Consider the following 24,627-nt stretch of genomic DNA (forward strand, 5'->3'; position numbering starts at 1 on the left):
CCTCCCTGTGCTATAGAAAGTGAAACTGCAGAGCCTCCATACAGGCTCCAGAGCCACTCTTGGGTTTGAAGTCTCTGGTAATCTCTGCATGTGACCTTGGGCAATTCACTGAGCCTCCATGTCCCTCAGTTTTGTCTTTTCTAAGATGGGCACAATAAATAGTATCCACCTTCTCGTGTTACCATGAGGATTAATGAGTTAATGTATTTACCTGCTTAGAATAATAGCTGACATCAGGATGAGTGAGCTGTTGTTACTTACTATTTTTACCCATGGGAATTACAGATTCTGACATTTATTTTAAAGAGAAAAATTTGGAGAAAAAAGAAAAGCAATCAGTTAAAAGGCAATGACTTCAAGCACACAATTTTGGAACTAAGAGAACCCTAGATACTATCTGATATAAACTTTTCATTTTCCAAACCAAACATAGAAACTATTTGTTTTGTGCTGAATGCGCTCAGTAAATTAGCAGCAGGGCCCAGCTGGGATCAAAAACGTCTATGGCTGGGTCAATGGGCTTCTTGCTGCACTGCAACCTTACTCTATAGAATCTCCTTCCAGAATCCAAGTGAGGAATTTATTTGAAAACCACCAAAGAAAGTCAGAATAGACCAGGTTTACAGCATGTACATTCTGATGGGCTAACTTCCTTATTTTTCTCTCCTATAACTCATTTTTTAAAAAATTTCTAGTTTTCTACCTCCAAAGTAAAGCAGGAAGAATTACTCATTATCAGCTGTTCCAAGTGTGAAGAGACACTAAGTTGTCTACAAACATCTTCTAATCCTCAGCCTACAAAAAAAAGGCCATCTAAGTTATTAATCCTCAAAGTGGTTACCCTCCACAGCCCACTAAATTGTCAAAAGCCTATAAATGTCACAAAACAGACATTCCTGTTTTTGCCCAATGGGCAAAAACAGGTTCTTCAACTGTTAAGAATGGCTTTTAGAAAAATCTCTCAAACACCAGGACACACATAAAAGCAATTACACCAAGGAAATAGTTGGAATTGGATGTTCTAGTTCTCATTCTGGCCATTTACCAAGAGAGTTCTAAATAAAATGGGCATGTATCTACACAAAGAGGATTGGGACATGCATCAGAATTCCCTCCAGGGCCCAGAAAGCTCTGCCCTTTAAAAGTCAGAGAAATACTTTTGCTTCAAAGGAAATAAAAGTTTATTCACGTGTACCTAGAGGCAGATGGCTGAGGGAAAGGAATTAATATGTGTAGGTGTGGCCTTCCTGCATTCTGATTACTAAAATAAGCTTGGGGCTGAATGGAAATCTAGCTCTCATCCCGGTTATATATATCTTGAGGGTTTTACACCCACCATTTTCAGGATACAGTTATCCTTTGCTTCCCAGACCATTGCCAAGGTATCCTCTGGTGTCTGGGCACACACTAGCCAATGGCTTTGTTCCTCCCTCCCCAGCTAAATCAAGCCTCATTCATTCCTATTTATTTTCCAAGATGGAGTAGGGGTTTCACTTCTTCCAAGTCATGTTTTCTGACTCTCAGTGGAGCAGGCTGGGGGTGCTCCTGTGTGAGGCTCTGCTCTCCCCTCTGTGCCTTCATTGTCTTGCCTGTCTGCCCCTCTGAGCAGCAAAACTGCTGGCGCATAGGATCTGAGTCCTTAATCTCCATCTCCCTGGCACCAAGCATTAATCCTGTGGCATAACAAGTCTTCGGTGGATATTTGGTGAAGTTTTTAATTAATTAATTAAAGCCCAGCCTTTTCTGCCATCTGGAAGAGCATATGTACGTATATACCCTCAAGCACATGCATGCAGAAGCCAACTTTTATTACCCACTGAAGAAAGAGTATTAGAGAATGGGAATGAGGGTGTTTCCAGTGGAAGGTGTCCAGGTTTTTGGCATCTTGAACAAAGAATTGAACAAAATACACAAACAAAGCAAGGAAACAATGAAGCAACAAAAGCAGAGATTTATTGAAAATGAAAGTATACTCCTCAGGTGTGAGCAGTTCTAAGCATAGGAGCTCAAGAACCTGGTTACATAATTTTCTGGGGTTTAAATACCCTCTAGAGGTTTCTATTGGTTACTTGGTGTACACCCTATGTAAAGGAAGAGGATGAAGTAAAGTTACGAAGTCATTTACTTGGCGTATGCCCTAAGAAAATGGAGAGGATATTTCCTGTCATTGCTGAAGTGTTTTCATTTGATTTAGTTCTAGGATATCAGCGTGAATCGGCCTTATGTTCCCTGCCTCCAGACCCTATTCTCCTGCCTCAAGGGAGAACCACATCCTAAGGATAACACTTAAATCTACCTCATTATATATTAAACAGAGATGGGTCAGGCCAGAAAGAACACGAGCAGATGAGGTTTGGAGCGAATCAGAGCTAGCAGAGAACTGTTCTGCAAGACACATAGCTGCTCCCAGCCTGGGAAGTGGAAGGCAGAAGCAACACAAATAAGGAACTTAACACAAAAACTGAAAGAAACCAAAGACTCCAACTGTGAGCCAGTTGGGAAACTGTAAGTACCTGGAGTTTGTGAAGGAGATAAACTGCCTTTGTACACTCCCACCAGGGAACCTGGCAATCCAGGCCATGGGGGAAGTCCTTAACCCTACCCAGCACTGGAGCTGATGTAGAGAGTGGTGGGCAGGCCATGGGGGAAGTCCTTAACCCTACCCAGCACTGGAGCTGATGTAGAGAGTGGTGGGAGCATGTGAGAAGGGGCAGCACTGGGATGTTCTTTGTATGCGCTCCCAGGCTCCAGTGGATATGGAGGGAAGCCATTCCTGATCCGACCTCACAGGGGATCTTTCGGAAGTCTGTCAGGTAACTCAGGTGGTGGTCACATGTTAAAAGCAGCTCCCAGTTGAGATTCTAGATATAATCCAGAACCAAAGGGCAAGTGGGAAGTGGGCTGTAAACATGGGCACTGGAGCTGAATGTCCCTGCTTGGCTGGCTGAGCAGAAAAGGCATGGCCTGAAAGCCAAGGATTCTGTCTTCCGGGGAAAGGCATATGGCCTGGGGAAGTTTTGAGTTCTGAGTGCAAACTGCCTGGAACATAGCTAGCTGCTGCTAGAGGAACATTGAGATTGTGAGACCTGCTTTGCCAAGTGTATAGGAGCTAGGTGGGTGATACGGTTTGGCTGTATCCTCATCCAAATCTCATCTTGAATTTCCACATGTTGTGGGAGGGACCTGGATAACAAAGTGCCTAGGAAGAAGAAAACTTACGCGTGTCCTCAACTATCACCACTGCCTGAATCATCCTGGCTAACCAGGAGGTCCGGAGTCTGTCCATGTGACCAGTTCATTACTACTGGCATTTGAGACCTTCTGGCATTTAAGAAAGCCAACACACTAAGGCTATTTATAACTAAGGAATCTTACAGAGTCTATATTACTCCCCTGTCACCCCATAAGAGCTGGTGCTTGTTCCCACTGCTGGGAGACTTGTGTACAGGTCACATCACTGCATTACTTGCAAGCATTCCCCAGCACCAGCCTGGAGCGTTGCATTCACCCCATGGGGAAGCTGGACCCAGAGGAGCAGTGGCATTCACAGTTCTGTTCCTCAGGGATTCCTACTCCTAGGGGAAGGGGAAGTACACCACATCAAGGGACAAAAAAATACAGACAGCAGGACTTGAGTCCCAGAACTTTCTGCTATGGAAAGCATCTTTCATCAGAGGCACAAGTGCAGTGCTGGGCTCAGTGTGGAAAGTCTATGGCCCTACTTTAACAGTCAGGCAACCCTGGTGCTTGAAAAGGATCTTGGAGAAGGTGACTTCTTGTCCCCCTTGCCCACCACTGCAGACAGAGCTAGGACTTCTCCCACAGGATCAAGGCTTAGGTACAGCTATAGACAGCCTTTTTGAAACACTTCAGGGTCACTGCTTCTTCACAGGACTCCCCTCCGTGTTCAGAGTTGCACAAGGGGTTGAGTCACAATGCTGCTTTACATCTAACATCAACATTTCTGCAGATGAAAAGAGATGCCTGTCTCAGTTGAATAGCTGGAACACTGGGTCAGGAGGGTGACTCAGAGGTGGATCATTTTTCTGCTGGCCTGGAAAGGAAGCTGAGTTGGCTCCCACACATCCCCCCTGAAAAGATTTCAGTGTATTTCATTGAGAGCTCCCCCAGCTGCCTCTGTCAAGGCTGGGACCTCTGCCCACCATTGGGTATTGCATTTACCCACCTGATTTAGCCACAGATGTTTTTTATCCATGGACACCTCTCCTACTGGCCTGAAGCCTGAGCTGTTCAACACAGCAAATAAAATACTGGGGAAGCAATAAATAAATAAATAAATGTACACCCCTGGGGAACAAGATAAGATTCAAGAGGCCTCTGCCATTTCAACCCCACAGAGGACAGTGAATCTGCCCCACACTAACCACATTGTTATTACAACCAGCATCTGAATAAGCCCTCATACAGAGACTCTTTATCACCAAGGAACTCATACATAATCTTCACCCCTGAAAGCACCCAGAGTTGAATTAGGTTACAATAAAGTATACTCATTAAAGTCACATCTTCAAGGGAGAAAAAAAGAAGTTAAATAAAAACAGTTGAATTAAAAATAAATTCAAAAATAACTAGAAAAAATAGTCCACTCAAATGAAAAGAAAGAAGAAAAATAATTATGGCAATATAAAAAAACAGGGTTCTATAATACCCCCAAAATATCATGAATGAATAGCAATGACTCCAAACCAAGATGACATCTTCGAAATATCAGATAGAGAATTCAAAATGTTGATAATTTAGTTACTCAAGGAGGTACAAGATAAAGGTGAAAGCCACCATAAAGAAATTAGAATGTGAATAAAATATGATTCATATTCAGGATATGAATTTAAAAAATCTAAAGAGATAGATGTTTTAAAGCAAAGCCAATCAGAACCTCTGGAAATGAAAGGCACATTTAGGAAATTACAAAATGCAGTGGAAAGTTTTAAAAACAGACTAGATCAAGTAGAAAAAATAATTTCAGAGCTTGAACACATGACATTTGAATTAACCCAATCAGACAAAAATAAGATTTCAAATTAAGGAACAAAGTTTCAAAGAAATATGGGATTATATGTAACAGCCAAATCTAAGAAACACTGATGTTCCTGAGGGAGAAGAAAAAGCAAAAACTTGGAAATTGCATTTGAGAAAATAATTGAGGACAACTTTTCTGGCCTTGCTAGAAATTTAGACATCCAAATACAAGAAACTCAAAGAACTCCTGGAAGATTCATTGCAAAAAGGACATCACCATGGCAAATAGTTATGAAGCTATCTAAAGTCAATATGAAGGAAATAATTCTAAGTGCAGTGAGACAAAGCATCAGATAACCTATAAGGATAAACCTATGAGACGAACAGCAGACTTTTCAGCAGAAAATTTACAAACCAGATGGGATTGGAGCCCTATGTTTAGCGTACGTAAACAGAATAACTGTCAGTCAAGAATTTTGTATCCAACAAAACTAAGTTGTATAAATGTAGGGGAAATAAAGTCTTTTGCAGACAAGCAAATGCTGAGGAAATTTGACATTACCAGACCAGCCCTAAAACAAATGCTAAAAGGAGTTCTAAATTTTGAAAAAAAGCTCAATATGCACCAGAATAGAACCTCGTGAAAGCACAAAACTCACAGGACTTATAAAACAATAACACAATGAAGAAAACAAAGTATTTAGGTAACAATAGATATCATGACTGTAACAGTATCTCATATCTCAACATTAATGTTGAACATAAATGATCTAAATGCTCCACTTAAACGATACAGATTGGCAAAATGGACAGAAATAATCACAAACCAAATGTCTGATGTCTTCAAGAGACTCACCAAACAGATAACAATTCTTATAGACTCAAAGTTAAGGGGTGGAAAAAGATATTCCACACAAACGGAAACCAAAAGTGAGCAGGATTAACTATTCTTAGATAAACCAGACTTTAAGGCAACAACAGTAAAAAAAAAAAAAAAAAAAAAGACAAAGAAGGTCATTGTGCTAAAAGGAAAGTGTATAATGCTAAATGCCAACATCAAAAAGTCGGAAAGATACGTTGAAAACCTAATGTCATAACTCAAGGAACTAGAGAAATAAGAACAAACCAAACTGAAAGCTAGCAGAATAAAAGAAATAACAAAGGTCAGAGCAGAACTAAATGAACTTGAAACACAAAATACAAAAGAACAATGACATAGAAGGTAGTTGTTTGAAAAGATACAAAGATTGATAGACTATTAGCTATATTAACCAAGAAGTGAGAAGATTTAAGTAAGCCTGATTAGAACTGAAAATGAAGACAGTATAACCAACACCACAGGCATAAAAAAGATTATTTGAGCCTGATATGAACACCTCTATACACACAAACTAGAAAATCTAAAGGAAACGGGTAAGTTCCTGGAAACATATAACCCCCTTACATTTAATCAGGAATAAATAGAAATCCTGAACAGACCAATAGCAAGCAGTGAGATTTAATCAGTAATAAAAAATATTGTCAGCTAAAAAAAGCCCAGGACCAGACAGATTCACAGCCAAATTCTACTAGCAATTCAAAGACAAATTGGTACCAATCATACTGAAAGTATTCCAAAAGATTGAGAAATAGGGAATCCTCTGTAACTCATTCTATGAAGCCACTCTCATCTTGATACCAAAGCCAGGAAAGGACATAACAAAAAAAGAAAACTACAGACTAATAACCCTGATGAATATAGATGCAAAAATACCAGCAAACCACATCCAACAGCACATCGAAAAGATAATTCACCATGATCAAGTGGGCTTTATCCTGAGGATTCAGGGATGGTTTAAAACACATTAGTCAATAAATATGATTCATCACATAAACACAATTAAAACAAAAAACTATGTGATCATCTCAATAGACACAGAACATGCATTCGATAAAATTCAGCATACCTTTATGATAGAAACCTCCAATAAACTAGGCATAGAAGGAACATACCTCAAAATCATAAAAGCAATATATGGCAAATCCACAGCCAACATCATATTGAATAAAGTTGAAAGCATTCTGCTTAAGAAATGGAACAAGACAAGGATGCCCACTTTCACTACTATTCAACATAGCACTTCAAGTCATAGCCAGAAAAATCAGACAAGAGAAAGAGAGAGTATCCAAATTGGAAAAGAAGTAATAAAACTATTTGTTTGCCAATTACATAGTCATGTACCTAGAAAACCCTAAAAACTCCTACCAAAGACTCTTAGATCTGCTAAATGAATTCAGTAAAGTCTCAGGTTACAAAATAAATGTACATAAATCGGTAACACTGCTATACCTCTACAACAACCAAGCTGAAAATCAAATCAAGAACTCAATCACTTTTACAACAGCTGCAAAAATTAAAATACCTAAGAATATACTTAACCAAGGAGGTGAAAGATCTCTGCAAAAAGAATTATAAAGCATATGAAAGAAATCTGTGAAAGAAATCATAGATGACACAAATACAACTACATCCCCTGCTCTTGGATTAGAAGAATCAGTATTGTGAAAATGCCATACTGCCCAAAACCAATCTACAGAGTCAATGTAATTCCTATCAAAATACCAACATCATTTTTCACAAAATTAGAAAAAACAATTCCAAAATTCATATGAAATCAAAAAAGAGCCCAAATAGCCAAGCAATCCTAAGCAAAAAGATCAAATCTGGAGGCATGAAAAATTCTTCAACTTCAAATTATACTATAAGGCTATGGTTACCAAAATTGTTTGATACTGGCATAAAAGTAGATACATTTGACTAATAGAATGGAATAGAGAACCCAGAAATAAAGCCAAATACTTCCAACCAAGTAATCTTTGACAAAGCACCCAGAAACATAAATTAGGGAAAGGACACCCTATTCAATACATGGTGCTGGGGAAACAGGATAGCCACATGCAGAAGAATGAAACTGGATCCCCATTTCTCACCATATAAAAAAATCAACTCAAAATAGATTAAAGGCTTAAATCTAAGACCTGAAACCATAAAATTCTAGAAGAAAACCTAGAAAAAACACTGCTAGACATTTGCCTAGGCAAAGAATTTATGACTAAGATCCAAAAAACAAATGCAACCAAAACAAAAATAAATAAATGGAACCTAATTAAGCTAAGAAGCTTCTGCACAGCAAAAGAAATAATCACCAAAGTAAACAGACACCCCACGGAACAGGAGAAAATATTTGCGACCTCTGACAAAAGACTAATATCCAGAATCTACAAGGAACTCAAGCAAATCAGTAAGAAAACAAAACCAAATAATATCATCAAAAAGTGGCAAATGACATGAATAGACATTTCCCAAAAGGGGACATACAAGTACTCAACACATACATGAAAAAAAAACTCAACATAATTAAGCATCATGAAAATGCAAATTAAAGCCACAATGAGATACCATCTTAACCCAGTCAGAATGACCATTATTAAAAAATCAAAAAACAATAGATGTTGGCATGGATGTGGTGAAGGGGGAATGCTTATACACTAATGGTGGGAATGTAAAGTACAACCTCTATAGGAAACAGTATGGCGATTTCTCATAAAACTAAAGGTAGGTCCACCATTCAACCCAGCAATCTCACTACGCGGTATCTACGCAAAGGGAAAGAAGTCTTTGTATCAAAAACATAGCTGCATGTGTATGTTTATCACAGCACAATTCACAATAGCAAAGATATGGAACAAAGCTAAGTGCCCATCAACCAATGAGTGGACCAAAAAAATGTGCCATATATATACCATCGAATACTACTATTCAGCCATAAAAAAGAAGAACATAAGGTATTTTGCAACAACTTGGATGGAGCGGGAGGTCATTATTCTAAGTGAAGTAACTCAGGAATGGAAAACCAAATACTATATGTTCTCATTTGTAAGTATGAGCTTAGCCATAAATATGCAAAGGCACACAGAGTGGTATAATGGACACTGGAGACTCAGAACGGGGAGGGGTGGGAGGAGGTTAAGGCATTAAAAAACTACCTATTGGGTATAACATACAGCATTCGGGTGATGGGTGCACTACAATCTCAGACATCATCACTATACAATTCATCCATAGAACCAAAAACCACTTGTACACCAAAAGCTATTAAAATAAAAATATACGTTAAAAATATAAATATATAAGTAAATAAATAAAGGCACATTTTTAAACTGTTCTAACAAGTAGGAAATGACTTGTAAAACACCTCATATTAAATTACATATTATAGGTTTTTTACCAATCTGGGATTGACTAACCAGTACCCAAGGATCAGGAGAAAGAAAGTGCTATGGAAAAGATATGTCCCCAATACACACGAAAACACAAACATAACCACGGCTCACGTAAACTGTAACAGCTACATCTCTACTATTGACACCACATGCTTGCCAACATTGCCTATGTTAATCAACCCTTGAGAAACCCACGTTAGGCCGGGTGTGGTGGCTCACACCTGTAATCCCAGCACTTTGGGAGACCGAGGCAGGCGGATCACAAGGTCAGGAGATCAAGACCATCCTGGCTAACACGGTGAAACCCCATCTCTACTAAAAAACACAAAAAATTAGCCGGGCATGGTGGCGGGCACCTGTAGTCCCAGCTACTCGGGAGGCTGAGGCAGGAAAATGGCGTGAACCCGGCAGGTGGAGCTTGCAGTGAGCTGAGATCACGCCACTGCACTCCAGCCTGGGCAACAGAGCAAGATTCTGTCTCAGAAAAAAAAAAAACAAGAAAGAAACCCATGTTAAATGCTGCTTTACAATAATACAAAGCATCCATCCACCTACAGCAAATATATACAGGCTTCCCTCCAAGTGTTGCCAAGTACCAAACGTAGAGAAGTAAGATATATTAAATTTAAGAACTACTTACTGTGTCCATCAAATCCATGTAGATGTACTGGGGAGCCCAGTCTATGCTGTTTTCTTGCCTGAAATTAAAAAGTGACTGTTTACTCTTCCTATAGACTCAGATTACAGTCCTAGTTCCCAGCACAGCAATAGGAGCTGAATAAAATTGCTTGAGGAATTAATACCAAGATAAATTTTACAAGATAAAATGTAAGCTTGAAATAAATCTTATGTCTTTGTGGCATGATCATTAAAATGACGATTTTTACATAGACCATAGTGCACCTAAGGAACACACATGTGGGAGGACGCATCTGTGCAAAGTCCTCCCTCAAAGTCAGGTATGTGCAGAGAATATCAACTAGGAGACACAAGCCTCCCTTCCGAAAAAAAAACAGATGTCACCACAGGGCTTCAGAAACAATGCTGGCAATAAGAGACGGTGTTTTTACCAACTAAATGCTGTGTCTTGTAACAGAATTTTTAAATACATATTTTTCTCACGAAGGCCAGTAGGGATGGTGTCTCCAATAGTAACTCAGTCTTTTGAAACTAAGATAATTAATGCTCAATTCTATTGTCATGCATTTGCTCATCACGCTTTGCAAGGGTTGTGGATCACAGCCTTCTCCTCCATGCACAACCTGCACCACTCATGAGGAGCTGGTCACAGGGCCTGGAGGCCAGGACTCTACTCTGGCACTCACATTGCATTAGAGTGCAGCAGATTTCTGCACTGAGCACCTCCTAGCGATGCTGAGAAAGAGTGCGGCACCTCGGCCCTGGTAGTCTACTGGAAAAACCTCTGCTGGAAGCTCCTGGGGTGTCTGAAACAGAGGTTTGCATTCAAAGTGAATACTGGCAAGGGATGAAGATGATTAAAAATCTCAAATATGAAAGCCAGAGTCACCTTTGCTGGTAATGTTATAAAACTTGTCTCTCATTAAAGTCAGAGCAACATGTATACATATATACATACATATACACATACGTATAAATACATAAATTTACAAGTATTTAAGTCTAAATGAGAGTCCCAGGAGAGGATTCATCTAACTCAAGGTTGCAATAAATTTGGAGGATGTCAGGGCCTCACTTTCATTTGTTTCCATGTGAGGTGAATCATTAAAACATTTCTTTTTCACAAGGATGACTCCTCTAGGACCCCCCACCCACCTCCTGCCACCATCCTCCAAGCCCATGTGAGAAGTTTTAATAGCATAGCAGTGACTAGATTTCCCTAAATGGGAGCTACTGACTCATGGACAACTGATGAGAACCCTGTCATCTCAGTCTTCTGTGTAAAAATATCATACATCTCAAAAAAGACATCCGTTGAAACATACGTAAAATATAATAGAACTACTCGATAGGAAAAGGCTACTTTCCTGCAATATTGTCATTACTAAATTTTTCAAGGTAATTTACTTTTTTGGTTTTGGTTTTGATTTTGATTTGATCAGGATGTGCAACAAGGTCGCACATTTAGTATTCAGATTTCTGATGACTGGAGAGAGAGAACATTTTTATTTTTCATATCCATTTCTGTATGTTTTATGAATGCCCATTCGTATCCTTTGTCAATTATTTATTTGTTGCTTTTGCGACTTTTTCCTGTATCAATTTTTAGAACCCTTTGTTAGGTGCATGTAATAAATATTTCCTCCCAATTTGTTCCTTCACTTTCTTTGTTGGATTGTGTCATTGATTCTAGAAAACATAATTTTATTGAGTGAAATGTTATGCCATTTATGCTTTTTAATCTTTTGCTTTCAATGTTTATGTATATATTTAATTGTGCCAAGTTTTAAATAATATTGTCTTCCAGTATTTAATGCATCCTTAAAATATTTGTATGCTGTTAGGTGTATATTTTTTCCATTGAAATATGGAATTAGTGCAACTTTTATTGAACAGTAGATATAATATTATGAGACCATGCAGAGATCTCATACATGTATTAAAAACTTTGGTCTTTACATCCTATAAGCCCTGAAAAATCATTTGAAGTTTTCATTAGAAGAAAGACATGCTGAAATTTGCTTTTAAATCTAAAATACCATTCTCCATGGAGTGCGGAAAACAGATTACAGGATTAAGAACACGTGTGGGCCAGGCACGGTGGCTCATGCCTGTAATCCCAGCACTTTGAGAGGCCAAGGCGGGTGGATCACAAGGTCAGGAGATCGAGACCATCCTGGCTAAAATGGCGAAACCCCGTCTCTACTAAAAATACAAAATATTAGCCGGGCGTGGTGGTGGGCGCCTGTAGTCCCAGCTACTCCGGAGGCTGAGGCAGGAGAATGGCATGTACCCAGGAGGCAGAGCTTGCAGTGAGCCGAGATCGAGCCACTGCACTCCAGCCTGGGCAACAACGCGAGACTCTGTCTCAAAAAAAGAACACGTGTGTTGTTAGGCTGGACTATCTCCATGTTTCTCTCTGGCATTAAATGCCATCATTCTAAGATGAGAGTCTCAAAAACTGGCTTTTTTTCTTTCATATGAGTTACATGAAGTTAACCAAAAGTTACATTCTGTGGAGACACTTCAGAAAATGCCATTACATTTTCCAAACATGCAAAGAACAGTTTTGAATTTGTAAGATGTCAGACATTCCAAAAGGCTAACAAGTAAGGGCAAATTTAAAATTGGGTCCTGTATCCAATAAAAATGTCTGTATTCTGTGTATAATGCTTTTCAGGATTATGAGATTTCAAGAAAGTTTACATGACAATTGCAAAGATCATATTGTGTTGCAGATAAATTTAGGAACTTTATAACCCAGTTGATTGACATGTGTATGTACACGTTATACATATGTGTACATATTTTCCAAAATACATATTTCCCGAAACCAAGAATTTAAATAAAGGGTATTTGCTGAAAGGATGGGGGTTGCGTGGGTGAACAAAATTAGTAGTCTCATTAGTTTCAATTCAAAATGGCTTTGTTAATTCTCAAACACACATTCTCCCATTTGGTCAATTATGAAGTGCTGTTCTGTTTATTGCTATATACCATCCCAAAACTAAAAGGATTAAAACAACAGTTTATGATTGCCTCTCACAGTTCTGTAAGTTTATAGTTCAGTTGGACATTTCCCTCTTGGGTTCCTCCATCAGTTACAGGTAGACTGGGGCCGAGGCTGGAAACATCTTAAGGCCTCTTCACCCATGAACCTGACATCCAGACTGAGAGGGCTGGAAAAGCTGGGGTAGATCAGGCAGGCACCTTCTCCACGTGGCTAATTTGGGATTCCTCAAACCATGGTGCTTCTTATTTGGCACCTGGATTTTTACAGAGGGGGTGGTCTAAAAAAATCATGGCAAATGTTCCACAGGGTCACAGAAGCTTCCTATAACTTAGTCACAGAAGTCACACAGCATCACCACCACCACATTCTCTTGGTTACACAGGGCCGGCCCAACTTAGCGTGGAGCGGACTACCAGGAGGCATGGTTCATTGGTGCCACCTGGGAGCGTAGCAGCTGAGAGGTTATATTTACATACTACAGGGCAGTGGAGACAAGAAAATGTGTCACTAAGGCTGTCTGGGGGTGTCAGTCCTCATTCTTTTGAAGAGGGATGTTTGTTACACAAGGGATCCCTGTTATGCTATGTCATCGAGTGGACACCACACAGGAAGCTAGTTTAAAGAGGGAATTCATTTTTTACATTTAACTACTAACATTTTGGGAGAAAGCAAGAAACAAGATGAGCACTGAGCGTTGTTATTATTATTTGAGATGGAGTTTCATTCTTGTTGCCAGGCTAGAGTGCAGTGGCACAATCCCAACTCACTGCAACCTCTGCCTCCCAGGTTTAAGCAATTCTCCTGTCTCAGCATCCTGAGTAGCTGGGATTACAGGTGCCTGCCATCACGCCCAGCTAATTTGTTCTATTTTTAGTAGAGATAGGGTTTTACCACGTTGGCCAGGCTGGTTTTGAACTCCTGACCTCAAGTGATCCACCCACCTCGGCCTCCCAAAGTGTGAGGATTACAGGTGTGAGCCACTTTGCCCACCCTGCATTGTTATTTTTTGTTCACAGAGAGAGTAAATGACTAAAGTGCTTCTTCAAGTCGCAGGTTATATTTAATAGAAAAAGAATTTCAGGAACTGTTACTTATTGCCAGGAAATAAGGGGCCAGACCAATGCTCAGAGCCTACCATACCCTTGAAGATTCCTAGCAATTAAGTGAACTATTAATTTCTGGATTCGCAAACCAGAAACAAAACTTTGCCTTCTTTACAGATAAGGGGGACACTGTATTATCTGCTGTCGGGTGTCAAATGTCACAATGAATGGTCTGTTCTCCCCTGTGACCTTGTTCTGTGATCATAACTGGATACAGGAGTCACTTTGGAATCCTCAAAACCCCCGAGCCTTGTGTTAAACCCCACGAGTATTTAGAATTTCACAACTACGAAGCTGAATGTCGAGAGAAAAAGACAAAGATTACAAAAAAATGGTCTCAAAGTACCTCCGTGTTTAAGTTGGCTGCCAGGCAAATCAGTTCATCTCCAGCAGAACGGAAGCCGCCTTTTCAGGAAGCGTGGCAGCTGCCGGCGAACACAAAGCAGCTCTGTCATGGTTGAAGCCAGGAAAGAAAAGCGCCCCCTCCGAGTGGAATCACAGGAAGGAAACCTCTGTGGGCAGCAGGAGCAAGTGCAATCCCTGGAGATGAGCCGAAGGGGCCTGAGGCCCCGAGAAGGGCAGGATGCGATGCTGGGTGTGTGACCTCAGCCATGGAAGGGCCACCTGCCACTGGGGGGGCTGGGCCGTCGGGCCTTTGGCTGTGGAGGGAAAAGCGTGGCCACTTGCTGGAGCTGGGAACGTGCAGTGATGAGCACTAGGACAAGAGGACCGTGACAGACACAGAAGGTAAAACTGCCCGAGTACAAGCTGATCCACAGACCTGTGTCCAGGGAGAGGCCTCAGGTGGATTTGGAAATGCAGGACGGGTTCATGAAATCCTCACGCACTTGCCACATATTCAAGGAGGGTGCTGTTTACTTGATTGATTGATTGTGCTGGTCCTGAACATCTGACATGATTTGTGCTTATAAATGGGTGTTTGCCGTTAACTGTAACTATCTTGGAGTAATTTAACAAACAACAATAGGTATTGGGGCAGGTCAGCGCGTCTCCACCTGAAAGACAAAGGAAAGCCTGAAGGCAGGACCAGCAGTTGTTGCTCACGGTGAGAGGTGACAGCTTGACAGCAGCCCTTGCTGGCTCTCGGCGCTTCCTCAGCCTCGGCGTCCGCTCTGGCCGCGCTTGAGGAGCCGTTCAGCCCGCCGCTGCGCTATGAGGGGCCCTCTCTGGGGCTGGCCGAGGCTGGAGCCGGCTCCCTCTGCTGGCGGGGAGGTGTGAAGAGAGAGGCACTGGCAGGAGCCGGCGCTGCGCGCGGCGCTCGCGGGTTCCAGGTGAGCTCAGGCTCCGCAAGCCCCGCACTAGGCGTGGCCGGCCGGCGTCTGCTGGGCTTGATCGGAGACTGAATCCCTGCGTGGACCATCGTTCCCTCTTCGTAAGATTGTTGGCCACCATAGCCGATCTCCGTCCCTTTCTCGCTTCCCCTCTTTTCCTCTTGATTGTCTGGAACTAGCTCTCTCAGGGCTGCCGGATTACCCGGCCCGCAAAGCCCCGCAGCGAGAGCCAGTGAGAGATGATGCCGGCTCGGCTTCTGGGAAAGGTGGGGACTTGGAGAACTTTTGTGACTAACTAAAGGATTGCAAACGCACCAATCAGCACTCTGTATCTAGCTAAGGGTTTGTAAACGCAACAATCAGCTCTCTGTCAAAACGGACCAATCAGCTTTCTGTAAAACGGACCAATCAGCTCTCTGTAAAGCGGACCAATCAGCTCTCTGTAAAATGGACCAATCAGCTCCCTGTAAAACGGACCAATCAGCAGGATGTGGGTGGGGCCAAATAAAGAACTAAAAGTAGGCCACCAGAGCAGGCCTCGGCAACTTGCTCGGGTTCTCTCTTTGCCTTGTGGAAACTTTGTTCTTCAGCTTATTGCAGTAAATCTTGCTGCTGCTCACTGTTTGGGTCTGTGCCACTTTTTTTTTTTTTGAGACAGACTCTTGCTCTGTCGCTTAGGCTGGAGTGCAGTGGCGCAGTCTCGGCTCACTGCAAGCTCCGCCTCCTGGGTTCACGCCATTCTCCTACCTCAACCTTTCCGGTAGCTGGGACTACAGGCACCCGCCACAATGCCTGGCTTATTTGCGCCATGTTTAAGAGCTGTAACACTCACTGTGAAGGTCTGCAGCTTCACTCCTGAAGCCAGCCAGACTAGGAACCCATCGGCAGGAAGGAACAATTCCAGACAACTCCGCACAGGAGGAACCAACAACTCTGGATGCGCCACCTTTAGGAACTGGAACACTCAAGGGAAGGCCTACAGCTTCACTCCTGAAGTGAGCGAGACTGCGAACCTACCAGGAGGAAGGAACAACTCTGGACACGTCCGAACACATCAGAAGGAACAAATTCCGGGCACACCATTATTTAATAACTGTAACACTCACCCACGAGGATCCGCAGCTTCATTCTTGAAGTCAGCGAGACCAAGAACCCACTAATTCCAGACACAATGGGTTCATTTCTTTTTTTTTTTTTTTTTTTTTTTACGAAAGTCTTCTCTGTGCTGCCTTAAGGGGACACTTTGTGTCACCTCCAGGGAAGGATGCGCTGGGGTCCCAACATGCTGTCAGGGGCCAAACACCCTGGTTCCTCATCCAGGGCATGGAGCACCTGAGTAGGATGGAACATTTGGGCAAAACCCCACCTCAGTCCCAGGCCCAGCAGCCTGGGGAGATCTAAGGTTGGCTGGGCATTGGAGCTGCAAGAACAGGGAGTGTTCATTGCACCCAGGAGAGGGCATCAGGACACAATTTGACTATTTCTCGTTGTTTTAGAATCAAGTTCCTTTGTCTCCTTATTTTACCTCAGTTACGTTTTCCAAGATCCTAGGGCTCACAGAAGGATGCAGTCGGTGGGGGCAGAGTGCTGTACCAGGGCCTCCAGGCATGGTTTCTAGACACTGGCTCATGTGATGGCATCAGGGCCCCCAGCCATGGTTTCTAGACATTTGGTCATGCCATGGCCCTGGTTGATGACCTCATCCATCGGATTGCATCCTCCTCAAAACGAAACACAAGGTTTAGCCCAGCAGATCTTGGGAGTCTGTGATTTTCAGATGAGATCCCAATTGATGATGAATCATAAGAATATGGTTGATTTCATTCCTTCAGCATTCACTTATTCCATGTGTGTGTAAAGCCTGATCTGTGTTGGAGAGCCCAGCATGCAGACATGATGTGATGGAGCTGTGGCTCTACAGTAGCCCTCACCATAGTAACCAGATGCACAATTACTTTTGATTATGTTCGTGTAATAAAGGTAGTTAAAGTTCAACAATTATCAGAAAAACATATGAGCTCTGACAGTTCATAATTTGACATCATTTAGAACCATGGCCATAAAAGCGTCTGTAGCCACAAAGCCCATGTCAAAAGGAGAAGGAATGTGACTAGGTGTCTCTTACTGCAGCTCCTTTGCTTATGACTTCCAGGAATTCAGTATAATTGTGCATCAGATAAACAGGCTAGAATAAAGTCTCATAACTTGTCACTTTTGACAGCTTGTTAAGCTCTAAGACAATTATGGTATTTAATTCATTGATCAGGATATGTAAATTATACCCCCAAACCTGAGCCTTTAATAGAAGCATGACAGATGCCACCATCACGTGCCATATCACATTTTATCATCTCATAAATATGTGAGGTGCACAGTGAGAAAAATTGAGGTTCTGGGAGTTTAGTTAATCTTCTCAAATTCCCCCAGTTGGTGATTGGTGTCTTTGAATGTCATGCTCTGGTTTTTCTGGCTGAAATATTGGTCTCTTGTGAAAATAAAGGACATCAGCTCCAATGCAGCTTGTGCACAGGACATGTTATGTCCGAGTGAGCATCGGACCTCCCACTGATGGTCGGCCCCAGCAGCATAGCATCTTGAGATGAACCCAGCCAGCTCCCTAAGGGCAGCTGCTCCAGCAGCTGATGCTCAGTTCCCTCACTGTCCATCTCTGCCCTGTGCTGCCTCTGCTGCCCCTCTGGCCTGCAAGCTTCTCTCTGCTGGACTATTTCCTGTTTGTTCTACTGGAGGCATCACCTGCTGTCTGCACAGAGTGAACATGGGGTGACTGTCACTTGATTCCATAAGCAAAGGTGGGGGGAGAGACCTCACTTCACAAAGAAGATCCACACTCAGCTATTATTAGATCATCATGGAGAGAATCAAAAGTCAAGGGTAATCGTAAGTGTCCCAGAAGGTCAGGTTTGAGAACCACAGTCTTGCAATAAACAGGGAGGAGCCCTGAACAGATCAGCATTTGTTGTGCTTAATTTGCCTGAGGCAGCTGGTATGATGAAGTGTCCTGGAGGCTGAGGCTTGAGCAGAGCTCTCACCCCATTTACTCCAGAGGGGAAAGGCAGGTGAGGTAGGGGAAAGGCAGATGAGGTGGGGGAAAGGCTGGGACCGCGCCTCCTGTGCCTGCTGTTGGGGCACAGCAGAGTCCTGAAGGCACGGCTCCTCATTCCCAGTTGAGAACCCCTTTGGCCTCCCTGGGACGCTGTTCCTGGATTTTCGTTCCGTCAGTTGGAATGAGAATGGTTATCAAAGAATGGTGCTCACGTGGCTTTCAGAGGTCCTTGAAGAAAAGCTGTTTTCTCTGTTGTACTTATTGCAAGAGCAGGATCATTTGAAACTTAAAGCTGAAGACTGGCACGAGACTAAATTGCACAAGCCATTTCATTCCCAGGTGTCCCAGCAAATACACATCTCAAGTGATGTGAGAAGCTGTGTGTGTAGAGCTGATGCACGTCCTCTCCAACCCTTAGTGCTCCTGTGCTAATGAAGGATGCTGAATGCAATCATTATGGTAATGAGGAGGTAGACAGTGCAACCTCAGCTTCCCTCTGTGTTCAACAGCCTCCAACAGAGCAGGCCCTACACGTGCTGAGGCTGAGACCCAAGACTGATGACTCAGCAGAGCAGACGAGCGTGTGTGTGTGTGTGTGTGTGTGTGTGTGTATGTGTGGTAGTGTCTTTGTGTCACAGAGAGAGGTCGGATATGTGTGTTTCAGATTTCTAGTGCATGTTTGTGATCCTGTGTGACTGTCAGTGTACTTCTGTGAGTGTTTTGTGAGTGAGGCCATGTTTGGTGAAAGAATGTATGACTGTGTGTGTGTTCTGCAGGACGCAGGAGTAAGAAGGGGATGGAGAGAGCCTCTTACAGACTCCCCAGGAAACATGGGCACTGGAATTTCACTCAATCCTTGCATACACATCTTGTTAAAGCCCCACAATGCTCTGAAAAGCTTGGGAAACTGATGTGGCAACCCTTCAAAATGAGAAATGAGATCCCTGTAAACACAGCGCTCCCAGTGTTCCTTCTCTTCCTTGCCCTGCAGGGCCTTGATCATGGCGTTGCTCTCAGCTGACTGCATGGGTTCCGTTAACCATGGAAAGAAAGCCAGCTAGAAACAGTTGAGCAGATCGTCTCTCTTTCTTAACTTTCATTTGTCAACCTGTCTTGGCAGTTCCTTTGTACTTTCATCCTGATTGCTTCAGGTAAATAACTTTAAAAAGAAATGATTTGGAAAAGCCTGCTTATTAATTTTAGATTCTGCTTTCATACACCCGTTAAAGCAACTTAAGTAACAAAATCAGCACAAAAGCACAGAGAGATTTCTGAATTAGCCATTTCTGTTTTGCCCTGAAGAAATCCCCCATAACTGGGCACCGAGAGCTTGTTGGAAGCTCTAACCAGGGAGCTTGGCTGCCATATGTTGCCCTTACAGGAAGAACATTCCTCCTTCTCCTCCGGAAGGCCTCCTCTGGGAGGTTTTGCCAGGCTGCCAGGCAGAACGGGGAGGAAGTGGGGAGCAGGGGGAAGACAACGGGTGGCACAGCCGCCTCTTCTGCCAAATCTCTGTGAGGAAACAAGTGGTGACAGCTCATGTCCCCCCAGACAGCTTCTCTCAGTCCAGGACTTCCTGTCTAAGAGAGAATGCATTCATTTAGGGAGCAAGCAACCATACAGTAACAGGAAGACAGACGCGATGCTGGAACATTCCATGGATGAGAACCTCAGGCAGCGAGTCAAGACTCAAAGCTGCATCTTCAGCCTTTCATCTTGAAATGAGATTCGAGTTTTTAAAATATTGTCATCCCATCTGGGAGTGCTTATCAATAAGTTTTTTAAGAAATTGTGTCTTATTCTATGAACGTCCAAGTTCACATCAGAAAGACTGTTTACTACAAACGTTTGAAACCCAAAGAGCTGTCAGTGGTAGCAAGTCAATGTGGATGCATTCCTGAGACAATGCAGCTGAGTTACAGCTGAGCTTGGCCCTAGGTAAACAAGGGCGGAGACCATTTTACCCTCTACGCAGGTCTCTGTCTTCGGCCTTGGTCTATTCTGCTGCTCTATGCAGTGGCCACTACTGCTGTTGTGTTGGGAGATGACCTACAGGGAGAAGAGTCAGAGCTGAGTCAGGGACCTCTTCACTCTGACAGATTGTGATACAACTCTGTTATTCCAAAGTATTGGCTGCTTTTTCTTTCAGGAAAAATGCAAACACCTGTCTTTCATTCATATTAATAGATACATTAATATGTGTAATATGTTTTGATGTCATTGAGCTTATTGAAGAATGTTGCTCATGATCTGTTTCTTTGTGGATTTTCATTTTTGTGATCTCTGTGGCTTTAAGATTAAAGCCAGAGCCAAAGAGAATATACCCGATAATACTTTAAAATGCATTTTAGTTTTCTTTCTCCCATTTTAGGTGTTTGAGATATTTTCACTTCCACAAAAACAGCAATTGCAGCAGGTACTCTTGCCCTGAGATTTTCTTCATGACTCAAGGCAAGAGTACCACCTTCTTATAGTGACCTGTAAATGGCCTATCTTAATCACCTGTAGATGGCCTATCTTAATCTTCCTACACCAATACCCATGGGCATGCACTAGTTTTTCTCCAGCCTCAAAAGACAGTCCAAATTCTCTCCTGTTTGGTATGTGCTGCAAAGAATTGAGAAGGAAAGAACAAACTCAAGATTCTACAATCAGCACTGGAGTATTTTTATTATTAGTTTAAGAAAGTTCAGATCATGAAAATTCCTGTATTGCTTTCTGACAACCATGTTTTATATCCAGTGAGAAATGTATCTCTTTCAACAATGCTGAGAACAAGCGTTTCAGTTTAAGTGTCTTTGATTTTTTTTTTCATTCATTAAAGAGAAAGCGGGTTGTTAGCTGTGAAAAAATGCTGAAACTAATCACTAAATATTTTGTTAAGAGGAAAAAAAAAGTCAGACTTCCAAAGTGGTACATTCAGGATTCCTGAGATCTAGATAAAAATAAGTGACTTTAGTGAAAGCTAGGGCTAAAGTTTAAAATGTGTGTTCTGACATGGTGGAAAAGATTTTGGTTTTTGAATGTTTGGAAAATATAAGTACAGCCTGTGTTACCGTACCAATACAAGAGCTAGAAAAATCTTTTTAAAATCTACAAAACAAGCAAATTTATAATTAATAAATTATAAATTAAACTGTTATCTTTACATATCTAAATAGGGATATACTTATTTAAATAGAATTAAAAATAAGAGTATTTATTATATTGCTTAAATTAAGCACAACTATTTTAGTTTTGTTTTCACTGGTCCCATATTGTTTTGCACAACTTGATATTGGCTCTTTGTTCTGAAAAAAGTAACTGATTTTGAAGCCTTCAGAAGACTAGTTCAGAAGAATCTTGCCTATACTCAGAAAACCATTGTCTCTGAGGCAAATTTATACTCCCAAGCATACCTCTTCTTGCTGCTGCATTTTAAGCCAAAATATAAGGTCGCTTAGTAGAAGGTGAACTGTACTGCTTAGATATTCCAATTGCTCTGTAACAGAAGAAGAATGAAATAAATGTGGTATTATAATCATTTTACTATTGCTGCCATGGCAGATTACCACACACTTGGAGGCTTAAAACAATAAGTTTATTATTTCATAATTTTATATAGCAGAAATCTAGGTAGCTTGGCTGATGTTTCAGGAAGTCTGAAATCAAGATGTCTACAGAGCTGTGTTCCTTCCTCGAGGCAGTGGAGAATCCACTTGTAAGCTTATTCTGGTTGTTGGCAGAAATCACTTCCACGTGGTTGTAGCACTGAGGTCCCCATTTCCTTCCTAGCTTTTTGGGAGATGTTCTAAGCTTCTAAAGGACACCTGAATTCCCTGGCTCATCACCTCCCTCCTCTTCAAAGCCAAAGTCAAGTCTCTTTCACATTTTAAATTTCACAATATTCTTGTCTGCCTTATTTCTGTGCTTCTGCTGGAGAACGTTCTCTGCTTTTAGGGGCTCATGTGGCCTGACCCTGGATAATCCAAGCTAAATCTCCCCATCCATAAATTTAATTGTATCTGGTAAATCCCTTTTGCCATGTAATGGAACAAATTCACAGGTTTCAGGAGCCAGGGCAAGAACATCTTTGGGGAACTGTTACGTTTTCTAACTGGAACTATTTTAAAGTAATACAGAAGGTCTAGCAATTGTCCCCATATAATTATCTGCCATTCTGAAGTGAAATACTAGAACTTTGAGTTTAAATTATTGGGAATTAGTTAATACTGAGCTATACTGTTTAAATATTTTGGTAAGGCGATATTTCTCATGTTGGCACCATTTCCTTAGGTTTCTTACTCCACACTTGCATATTTTCTATATTTGTATTCTATGTAAAATACTATATATACTTATAATTAGCATATGTATAGATAAGTGTGCATACTAAGGGTGTGAATTAATGGTCACTGAAAATTTACCTGTATTAAGTATTTAAATTTCTCATGATTCTTTATCCTTTTTACTGCTCTTTGATATTTGCTGATTGTCTTTTGTTCGTGTGGTCACTTATTTTTATAATTAGCATTTATTAGCTAAGTCATTAGTAAAACTGTTAAAGGTAGTTTCATTGGGAGAAACATACCTGCATTACACATGTGAAAAAAGTCTTGATCTTTTTTATTTATTTTCCCCTATAACGTAATGGACTATCTTAGAACTCTTATACAATGTAATACCTTAGCTGTCAACCCAAATTCTACAATTACTCAAATTGAAAGGGAAAATGAAAGATGATAATGACTTGTATTGGATTTATAGTGCGATCTACTTTTTTAAAGGCACGAACTTTTTGTATTCCTATTTACTAGAATCATGTATTTAACTTTCAAATCGCAAACTGGGTTGATTCTTTCTTTTTAAAACCACTTTAGGGGGGAATTATTGATATATAAAAAATGGCACACATTTAATGTGTAAAACTTGGTGAATTTGGAGATAAATATACACCCATGAACCGTTGCCACAATCTTTATCATAAACATACCCATTACCTCCTAAAGCTTCCTCCTGCCTTCTCTATTATTATTTCTTCTGTCCTCATAGATCCACCTGCTGAGAGAGCCTGACAGCTGCCCCAACCACCCATGGGTTGATTTGTAAGAAGCATATTGGAATATGGTCCTGCAGACAATAGACAGTTGCAAAATCAGGGCCTGATGTTAATCCACGCTGCTTCAGAAATCTTCATTCCAAATCAAGGAAAAAAGAGAGCAAACACCAAAAAAACCTGCACTTCGTAGAATGGCTTTGGCTTTTATCAAGCCACAGAGAAAATATATCAAAACCCTTAAGAATCCAAGCAATTTTTTGTTGCTCTAAAATTTGTCACAGTTAATATCAGAGAAGAGAAAGGTTGTCTCGTTCAGGCCTACTTTCTAAAGAAAGCAGTGAAATTCAGGTCACAATACTACCAATACTGGCTATATTCTTTTATTCTTTTTCTTTAAAAAAAGTAAATTCTATTTTCACAACAGCTTGCAATTTCTGATCAAAATAAAATGCCGATTTTTAACTCATTTCCTGTAGAACGTTTCTAATGTAAGATAAACTCAGAGAAAAACACACTGAAATTAATCTATTCTAATCCACTGCTTAGCAAAAGCAAAGATTAACCAAAAAGAAAAGTACAGTGCTAAATGTTAAGTGAAAAAAAAAATCACCACAGAAATGACAAAAAGGAAATATTAAATACAAGAAAATCTGCCCTGAGCAAATATCATATAAAATCATGATGTCATGATTTTATAGCATTTCCAATATCAATTGTAAAACTCTTCTCTTAATTGTCTTTAATATTTTAAAAGGAGTTTAAAAATTCAGGCAAAGTGGAGAGTAAATTCCACAAATGGAGTCTCACGCCGTTGACTTTGGTACCAGAACTGGCATCAGGGACTTAGCCTCATTGTTTATGCAATGAATCAGATGCTACTCTGCCTTTATCCAAGTGCATGACAACAACTATAGGTGGGTGACATCACCCAGGGTAGGCTGAGGGCAGAGCCTACATTTAGTAGTCATAACTCCTGAGGCTCCCCTTGGCTGTGACATTCTCTCAGATTTCCCTTGTTTTTAATGACTTCCATAGTTGTGAGGAGCATTAGTCAGGTATATGGTAAAATCCCTCTCCACTGGGACTTGACTGATGTTTTGCTTTTGATTAGATTGAAGTTGGGGGTTTGGGGAAGGAAGACTACAAAAATGAAATGCCATTTTCATCACATCTTATCAAGAGTCCTTCCTTCCTTCCTTCCTTCCTTCCTTCCTTCCTTCCTTCCTTCCTTCCTT

At 41.3% G+C, this 24,627-nt stretch overlaps 2 long non-coding RNA genes across 2 annotated transcripts in view; one reads left to right on the forward strand and one right to left on the reverse strand.

Annotated features, from left to right (window-relative positions):
- The window catches only part of LOC131381724 (uncharacterized), a 64,599-nt gene extending 50,093 nt beyond the window's left edge, over window positions 1-14,506 (reverse strand). Inside the window, exons 1-2 of the long non-coding RNA XR_009210615.1 lie at window positions 14,345-14,506; window positions 9,884-9,941 (exon numbers count right to left, since the gene is read on the reverse strand). This is a non-coding gene — a long non-coding RNA (uncharacterized LOC131381724). The remainder of the gene's footprint in view (window positions 1-9,883; window positions 9,942-14,344) is intronic.
- A 15-nt stretch (window positions 14,507-14,521) lies between these two features.
- Window positions 14,522-24,627, forward strand: part of LOC131381725 (uncharacterized) — a 42,243-nt gene continuing 32,137 nt past the window's right edge. The window contains exon 1 of the long non-coding RNA XR_009210616.1: window positions 14,522-14,745. This is a non-coding gene — a long non-coding RNA (uncharacterized LOC131381725). The remainder of the gene's footprint in view (window positions 14,746-24,627) is intronic.

This window comes from Hylobates moloch, unplaced genomic scaffold, assembly GCF_009828535.3.
Source record: "Hylobates moloch isolate HMO894 unplaced genomic scaffold, HMol_V3 SCAFFOLD_17, whole genome shotgun sequence".
Lineage (NCBI taxonomy): Eukaryota > Metazoa > Chordata > Mammalia > Primates > Hylobatidae > Hylobates > Hylobates moloch.